Here is a 9,117-nt window from a genome sequence, read left to right as displayed (position 1 = left end):
CTCTGAGGTCGGAGGCTAACAGGGGCGCACCTCAAGGGCATCTAATGGGTGCGCCTGTGAAACCCCCTAAACCCTTTACAGCTCCAGCGCGAGCCCGGCGAGCAGCACAAACTCCTGTCCTTGTAAAAGCGGCGCCAACGGGTGCGCCTGTCTTCATTAACGTGGCGCCTTCAGCCGCGCCTGTCCTCGAGAGCGTGGCGCGCGCCTCTCCTGTCTTCGTGGACGACGTCGCAGATTCATCTGCCTCCGTGGACGTCGTCGCACGTTCTCCAGTCTCCGTGGACGACGTCGCAAATTCATCTGCCTCCGTGGACGTCGTCGCACGTTCTCCAGTCTCCGTGGACGACATCGCAGATTCATCTGCCTCCGTGGACGTCGTCGCACGTTCTCCAGTCTCCGTGGACGACGTCGCAAATTCATCTGCCTCCGTGGACGTCGTCGCACGTTCTCCAGTCTCCGTGGACGACGTCACAGATTCATCTGCCTCCGTGGACGTCGTTGCACGTTCTCCTGTCTCCGTGGACGACGTCGCAGATTCCTCTACCTCCATGGACGTCGTCGCACTGTCTCCAGTCTCCGTGGACGACGTCGCAGATTCATCTGCCTCCGTGGACGTCGTCGCACGTTCTCCTGTCTCCGTGGACGACGTCGCAGACTCCTCTGCCTCCGTGGACGTCATCGCACTGTCTCCAGTCTCCGTGGACATCGTCGCAGGTTCCCCTGCCTCCGTGGACATCGTCGCAGGTTCCCCTGCCTCCGTGGACGTCGTCGCAGGTTCCCCTGCCTTCGTGGACATCGTCGCAGGTTCCCCTGCCTCCGTGGATGTCGCTGCAGGGCCTCCTGACTCAGTAATGGCGGCACCCGCCGCTCCTGTCTCCGTGATGGCGGCACCCGCCGCTCCTGTCTCCGTGATGGCGGCACCCGCCGCTCCTGTCCCCGTGACTGTGGCTACGGCGTCTCCTGTCCCCGTGACTGTGGCTACGGCCTCTCCTGTCCCCGTGACTGTGGCTACGGCCGCTCCTGTCCCCGTGACTGTGGCTACGGCCGCTCCTGTCCCCGTGACTGTGGCTACGGCCGCTCCTGTCCCCGTGACTGTGGCTACGGCCGCTCCTGTCCCCGTGACTGTGGCTACGGCCGTTCCTGTCCCCGTGACTGTGGCTACGGCCGCTCCTGTCCCCGTGACTGTGGCTATGGCCGCTCCTGTCCATGTCCGTAGGTCGGCCCGAAGGACTTCGGGGCCGATCCCCAGAACTGTGCCCAGGCTGGTTCCTCGGACTGCCCCACAGACATTAGCCAGTCCTGGGCACCCCCCTGTTATATTGGTTCCCCTGTCTGTCCCTGTCCTGGTTCCTGTCTCTGTCCTTGTCCCTGTGCCCGTGTCAGCCTTTGTCTCTGTCCCTGTCCCGGTCACTGTGTTTGTGTCAGTCCCTGTAAATGTTCTTGTACCTGTTCCCCTGCCAAGTCCAGTCCAGTCCCCTGTCAGCCCTGTCCAGTCTACGTTTCAACCCCCTGTCTTGTCTCATGTTCAGTCCCCTGTTAGTCATGTCCAGTCTCCGTATCTGTCCAATGTCCAGTCACCCGTCTTGTCTCCAGTCCAGTCTCTGTCTCAAACCCCTGTCCAGTCCCCGTTCCAACCCTCTGTCCGGTTTCATGTTCAGTCCCCTGTTAGTCATGTCCAGTCTCCGTATCCGTCTAGTGTCATGTCACCTGTCCTGTCTTCTGTCCAATCACATACCCCTGTCCAGTCTAATGTTCCTATCCTGTCCAGTGTCTTGTCCCCTGTCTCGTCACCAGTCTCTGCTCCCGTCCATTCCCAGCACCCACTCCTGTCATCAGTCCCGTCTCCATTCCAGTCCCCTGTTCTGTCACCTGTCCATGTCCAGTCTTCTGTCCCCAAACGTGTCCAGTCTCCGTATCCGTCCCACGTTCAGTCCCCTGTCTTGTCTCCAGTCCAGTCTCCCATCAATTCCCATGTGTCCACTCCTGTCCTGTCCAGTCCGTTCTCGTCTCTTGTTGCCCCCCTTTGTCAGTCTCCTGTCATGTCCCATGTCCCGTCTCGTATATTCGGTCCTGTCGTGTCCCATGTCCCGTCTCGTATATTCGGTCCTGTCATGTCCCATGTCCCGTCTCGTATATTCGGTCCTGTCGTGTCCCCAGCTCCTGTGTCTGTTCCCGTCCTGTCCTGAGTCCTGTCTCCCTTGGTTCCTTGTCTTAGTCTGTCTTGTTTTCCATGCCCTCTCCTGGGGGGTTTAGGTGTACGCGCCCCGGGAGTTGCGCGTTCATGGGGGGGGCATCTGTCACGCCTTCGTCCTGTCATGTCTGTTGTCCCCGGCCATGTGCTTTTAGCACATGGCTATGTTTTGTTTATGTCCTTGTCTCCGCCCTCGTCCCGCCTCCTCGTCCATGTCATGTGTTAACCCGTCCTCGTTATCTGTCCAGGTGTTTCTCATTTGTGTCTGTATTTAAGCCCTATTGTGTCACGTCCTGTTTGTCGTACATTTCTCATTTTACATTCACATTTCTCCTTTGTCATGTCGGTCATATTATCTGTCTGTCTCCGTAGTTTCCCTCGTCATCGTTTCATTCCCCAGTCTAGTCTGTCTCTGTGATAGTTTCGTTTCATTTCGTGTTTTGTTGTTTCCTTTGTATCTTGTCTTTGTTTTGTTATATTAAACTGTCCGTGTTTTAGCAAATGCGTCCGCCTCCGTCAGTCCGCTCCATGATTCCTGACACAAATAAATTAGGGTATGAACCGCTGATTTAGGGCGGAGAACAATCACACCAGCAGTGACGAGCGAATTGAACACTGATGTGATGCCCTCAATAGTGACGCGCTTGAGCGGCGTTTTCGGTTGATAGTCACTTTAAGGATTAACTACTACAGGTTAGGTGCATATCATCCCCAACTTTATATTTGCTCTTTGCATATAAGCAGTCTGGGACTGCAGCCAGATTCTCAGGAGGAACTGAAACCCAAACACAGCTCTGGTTTGTGTGTGTGTTCATGTCAATTGAGAAAACAGATTTGCCACAACAATTGCCAGTTGTTTTTGTTTTTTTTACTAAAATGGGCTCAGCACTGTTCTTCTCGACCAATCACTGACTTCACGTAAAGTCTGTAGTTGAACCAGTGAATTGTGGGAACTGTTTTTGTAGCAACAACAATGAAGTGTGTCCAGAAGAGGCCTCTACTGATAAAGCCAAGCAGCAGTTGTGTACATGAGTGTATTTAGAGAGATGTTATTGGGATTGTTGGTGATGTAGCATGTAAAGATCACATGGAACTGGTGGCACTGAGCATGCATTAACGGTGCCAGTGGGGGCTAGGTACAGTCTTAGTCACCAGGGAGGACAGTGTGGATTTACAGTTGTTGATGGTAAAGGGTAAAGGACTGTAAAGCTTGGAGGGGCGTGGGTCTGGGACGCCAGACTTCACTGTTGAACATTCTGGAGGTGTCCTGGGCTTAATTCAGTAAAACACCAATGAGAGGAGGTGTCTACCTGATGACCCCTGTGAAGAGCTAGTGATACAGTGGGTGGTGTGTGTGCTCATGGGCTGGGCTTGGGTGTAGAGGTTAAGGAGCCGGTTACTGATCGGATCATAAATGACCACAGCCACCTTAGTGCTGAAGTGTAGGATTCAACAGGAATGTTGGTGGCTGCAGGGAGGAAGAGAGTGTGGTGAGCCCTATGTGAAGCTAATGGATTGGCACAGGATATTTTACATCTTACATTGTGTATAATTATAATTAGAACATTGTGTGTGTCTCTGCAGTCTGCACACTGTCAGAACCTCAGGAGAAGGAGATCAGTAAATACCCAGGAGACTCTGTTCTCCTGCCCTGCTCCTGCACCGACCCCAACACCAAACCTCTGAGTGTGAAATGGCAGCGTGGAGACTCAGGTGGGACTGAGGTGTCCAGTGGAACAGACGGCTATAATGGTAGAGTCCACATGTTTAATGAAGGTCTTCCAGCAAATCTCTCTCTACTGATCTCCAACCTGACGGAGCAGGACCAGGGCACATACAGATGTACAATCAACAACAAACAGTTCATCAGCATCAGGCTCAACATTAAAGGTAAATGGGCGAGTGTTGAGGAGCAAAGTTGAGAAAAAGGGAGATTTACAGGTGTAAATAATATTCAGAGTGTCCAGCGACGCTACACTGCCTCGAACTGTAAAAACTGTTTATAATGGAGGCACACATACTTCCACCAGCACTGTATGTCAATGCACGCAGGTGCTACATCAGCTCTTCCTCTGTCCACAGACTTCAGATTGTTCAGAATTCTGCTCTCTGCCTTCTCACTCGCACTCGCTCTCACCAACACATCACCCCTGTTCTCCAACATCTTCACTGGCTTCCCATAAAGTACCATATTCAATTCAAAATACTTCTTCTCACTTACAAAGCTCTAAATAACCTCCTTCACATCTGTCTGCTCTTCTCCATCCCTCACCCACTCACACTCTCAGGTCTCCCTCAGTCGAGCTGCTCACTGTCCCTCCTCCAGCCTCCACAGCTACGGTGATCGCTCTTTCTCTAGATCTGCTCCATGACTCTGGAACTCTCTTCCCGCTTCAGTCCAACATTCTCCAACTCTCTCTATATTCAAATCAAACCTCAAAAAATATCTATTCTCCCTTTTTATAATCCTCCTCAAACTTAATCTTTTCATTGTTCTGTTTGTTAATGTTTGTATTCTGTATTTGCTCTGTTTTGTTTGTCTTTTAATGTGTTCTATGTATTAACTATTGTAAGTGTCTTTGAGTTCTTGAAAAGCGCTATAAAAATGTAATGTATACCATAATTAGACCACAGAACACCACAGCAGATCACACGACTGGAACTTTACACAGAGAGTCAGAGGTAGCCAGTCTGAGGAAACTGTTAGTGAGTGTGATAAGGAAAGCTACTTTCTTTCCTCTAATATATATGAGTGTAAAATGATGAATAATAAAGAGGAAACACTGTTAGGTTTCCAGCTTTCCCTGAACATACTGAGGTGTTACTAAAATGTAGCTTCACCAAAACTGTTCAATTGAAGCAGTAAAACATACCACACTTAATGTGAGATCTGTGATTATTTGCAGATGTTGTCTAAAAATGCTGTTTAATTTTTTTAAAACTTTCCTTGTTGATGTACTCCACCAATAACTGCTGCTGATCCATTACAATTAAACCTTTTAAAGTCAACCCTGGTTATAGCCAGTAAAATTAGGTAAAACAGCATTTCCACAAACATTACTACCATCATAACACTAACACATCTACACTTTAAAGTGTAAACCCTAGATTTGAACTGGGTCTGACCCTCTCTAAGTGTTTGAAAATAGTACATTACTGAGTGGAGCACAAGTGTGTGTGTGTTGGGGGTGGGGGTGTAGCAGTGACACTGATACAGGAAGTTGGAGGAAGAAGTGTTAGTATTAGCCGTTACACTCATTAGCTTTATGCTAATCAGACAGCTGCAGCAGAACAAGATTTGTCTAGAAACTAAGATGGAGGTACCTCCGTCTCCAGGGACATGGTGAATCCCAGTGGAAGCAGTAGCTCTAGAGACTGTGGGGTCCACCAGTGTATCTCTTTTCACACCAAGCTCCACTGGAGCCTTTTTAATAAACAATTTTAAACATGTTTCAGCAACTGTAAGAGTGCAATGGCATTATTCAGAAGTGTCATAAGACAATACACCACTCAGCAGTTATGTTCATGAGTGTAGTTACAGTAAGCTGTGTGTCCCTCTGTAGGCTGCACACTGTCCGAACCTCAGACGAAGACGATTATCAGATCTCCAGGAGACTCTGTTCTCCTGCCCTGCTCCTGCACCAACCCCAACACCAAACCTCTGAGTGTGAGATGGCAGCGTGTAGACTCAGGTGGGACTGAGGTGTCCAGTGGAACACCTCTCTACACAGGTAGAGTCCACATGTTTAATGATGTCTTTCCAGGAAAAGTCTTACTACTGATCTCCAACCTGACGGAGCAGGACCAGGGCACATACAGTTGTACAATCCACAACAACCAGTCCATCAGAATCACCCTCACTGTTCAAGGTAAACTGACACTTCTCTCAGGGCCTTGCCACTTCATCATTAAATTATCACACTGCAGCGTAACTAAAACTTTCAGATCCTGTCTAAAAACTGAACTAAAAACTCTCTATTTCACAATCTTGATGTTCCTAAACTGTGCTGCAGTCCAACGGACACATTTCTAAACAATCTCTAGTTTGTGACACTCACTAAATATCCATTAACATTTGACCAATACTAATCTATGTTTGGTGAACATTCAAAGTGCCTTTTTTAAAGTACATTTTGGCCACCATTGTATCTGCTGATAGTCATTATTTAATTACTAATTTATAGCTTTACCTTTTCCCCAGAGATTATAATATTAAAGCTGTTCACTTTATTTTCCATGTGTTGTATTAGAAAGCTTTCATTCCTGGAGGAGGGGGTCGTGAGGGATTTAGAAACAAGCATCAGCTGCTTCAATACAAATATATTATTCACTTTTATCTGTTTATTTCAAAGAGAAATTCAAATACACCTCTTTTTAAAATGTTGTGAGCTACTGTAATCACTGTAAGGTACTGTAATCTAAACACAATTCCATGTGCACTGTGAGCAATAAAGTTTGAAGACCACCATTACACACACACACAGGAAGCAATAGAAAAATGACCCACACCAAGGGACACATACACATATAAGAACTAACATGAAGAAACCTCTGTGAGCTATAGGTGACACGATTCCTAAAAACTCACAGGTGTGGGACACAGCTACCGGACGAGGGACCAAAACACAGAGGACAGTGACTAACCATGACACGTACAGAGTTATAAACTGCCAAAACAGTGTGGACTTTAGATTTGTTTTATACTTTTTCAGTTGTTTAAATTATTTACAGTCAGTAATAATTCTGATAACACTGCAGCATGGAATCTTGTCCATGAACAATGTTTACATACACTCTGTATTTTCTACAGATCCATCAGGAAGTAGTGCCTCTCTCTTAAGGGACTGGAAACTCATCACCATCATCTTCTCTGTTTTCTTACTGACACTGCTCCTACTGCTAGGAGGAGCTCCTTACAACTTCTGGAAATGTGGAAAAGGTACAGCAGAATAAACTAAAAACCCACAATAACACAAACATACAGCTCCATTATCACCATCAGTTCCTCACTGTAGAAATCACTTAAAGTAAGGGGTAATAAAACCAGGGGCATTTAATTTGAACCTGGAATAGAATGCTGTAAAATTTAGTTCATTCATTCATTCATCTGAAACCGTTTATCCAGTTCAGGGTCATGGTGGGTCCAGAGCCTACCTGGAATCATTGAGCGCAAGGCAGGAATACACCCTGGGGGGGGCGCCAGTCCTTCACAGGGCAACACACACTCTCACACATTCACTCACACCTACAGACACTTTTGAGTCGCCAATCCACCTACCAACGTGTGTTTTTGGACCGCGGGAGGAAACCGGAGCACCCGGAGGAAACACAGAAAGAACACACCAACTCCTCACAGACAGTCACCCGGAGCGGGAATCGAACCCACAACCTCCAGGCCCCTGGAGCTGTGTGACTGCAACACTACCTGCTGCGCCCCTGTGCCGCAATTTAGTTAATGTCCTTGGTAATTAAGTTGTGGACAGTGATGTCAATGACCAGGAAAATAATCTTCAGGAAAAAGAACATTTCACCCATTAGACCCTACCATCACATGTAATGCACTGAAAATGATGTGATTCCAAAGGAGTGGAGAGAGAACTACAAGGTAAAAATATATGGATGATTCAAGAAAAATGTGTGTAAAGAACAGAGTGTGTGTGAGTGAATGTAAATGATGTTACATTCAAACTCTACAGGAAGAAAAAAGAGAAGTGAAGAAGAAACCAAATGGAGACCAAAGGACACGGTAAAAAAGATCTACTCTAAATAACACTTCCACCAGCAGCAGGAAGATAACGTGTCTGTGTTCAGTAACATGTTCTAACCTTTTACCTTCTTCAGGATTGGACAACATTCACAAGTGTAATTTACCAAGGAACCTGTTAATCAACACAAGACCAGGTACATTTACATTTACACACTTTGTACAAAACAACGGGTAACGTTTCTGTAATTTCCTTAAGATAATGTGTGTCTGGGAAATGTACAACACGAAGATGAAGAGTTCAGGTTCAAATGCAAGGTTTGCCAAGTCACACCAGACTGCTGTAATCTGAAAGTGGGCAAAACTGTATTCAGAGAAATCTATACAATCATAACAGTTTCACTGGACCCTAAATATAAGGGGTCTTTCCTCTCACAAAGAAAAAAAAAAAGAAGAAATGAAAATGCCAAGAAGGAGTTGTTTTAATCATGTGAAACTTTGTGTGATTTACAAAAGTGATTAGAGCCATAGATAGATAGATAGATAGTTTGTAGTTGAGGTGGAAGTGTGCTGTTAGGAGCGAGGGGAGGACTGACAGAGGGCGGACGCAAACGCTAATAACACAGACTTTAACACAAAATTAACAAAACAAACATTAACGAACTTAAGGGCAAACATGAAGCGAGGAAAGAACAAGACAAAGAACGAGAACCAGAAACAACATGACTAGGAATACTAACAAATAGAGCACTTGAAACAACACGAGAATAACATGGGTTGCAAACGTACGAAGAACAATTACAAAGAACAATGAACGACACCAGGAAGTGAGGGAAGGGGACCTAAATACACCAACAAACGAGAAACACCTGAAACCGATAACGAGGGTAACGAACAAGAAGGCGGAACAAAGGCGGGGTGTGAACGACAACAAAACAAAGCCATGTGCTGAGAACAGGAAAACAGACGAGACGAGACGAGGGCGTGACATGTGCTTCTGCTTCTCACACAAACCCTTTCACACGTGCTGAGGTCGGGGCTCTGGAGAGGTCTTGTGAACAACGACAGCAGTTTGTTATTGTCCTGATCAATGTTTTTATTTTGTGTCTATTTTCTTTTCTAGTTTTCCCTGATCACGCCACACTACTGACCCATAGTGTAGAGTCGTTATCTCCCAGTGGAGGAATGGACACAGAGCTGTAGATTTGTTCAGATCTGAAGG

At 46.9% G+C, this 9,117-nt stretch overlaps 1 long non-coding RNA gene across 1 annotated transcript; it reads left to right on the top strand.

Annotated features, from left to right (window-relative positions):
• The first annotated feature begins 7,592 nt into the window (after positions 1–7,592).
• Positions 7,593–8,297, top strand: LOC136696861 (uncharacterized). The gene is made up of 3 exons (XR_010802656.1): positions 7,593–7,796; positions 7,888–7,937; positions 8,033–8,297. It is a non-coding gene; the product is annotated as an uncharacterized lncRNA (long non-coding RNA).
• The last annotated feature ends 820 nt before the right edge of the window (positions 8,298–9,117 follow it).

This window comes from Hoplias malabaricus, chromosome 5, assembly GCF_029633855.1.
Source record: "Hoplias malabaricus isolate fHopMal1 chromosome 5, fHopMal1.hap1, whole genome shotgun sequence".
Taxonomy (NCBI): Eukaryota; Metazoa; Chordata; class Actinopteri; order Characiformes; family Erythrinidae; genus Hoplias; species Hoplias malabaricus.
The sequence above is the reverse complement of the archived record's forward strand: the minus strand, read 5'-3'. Positions and strand labels throughout refer to the sequence as shown.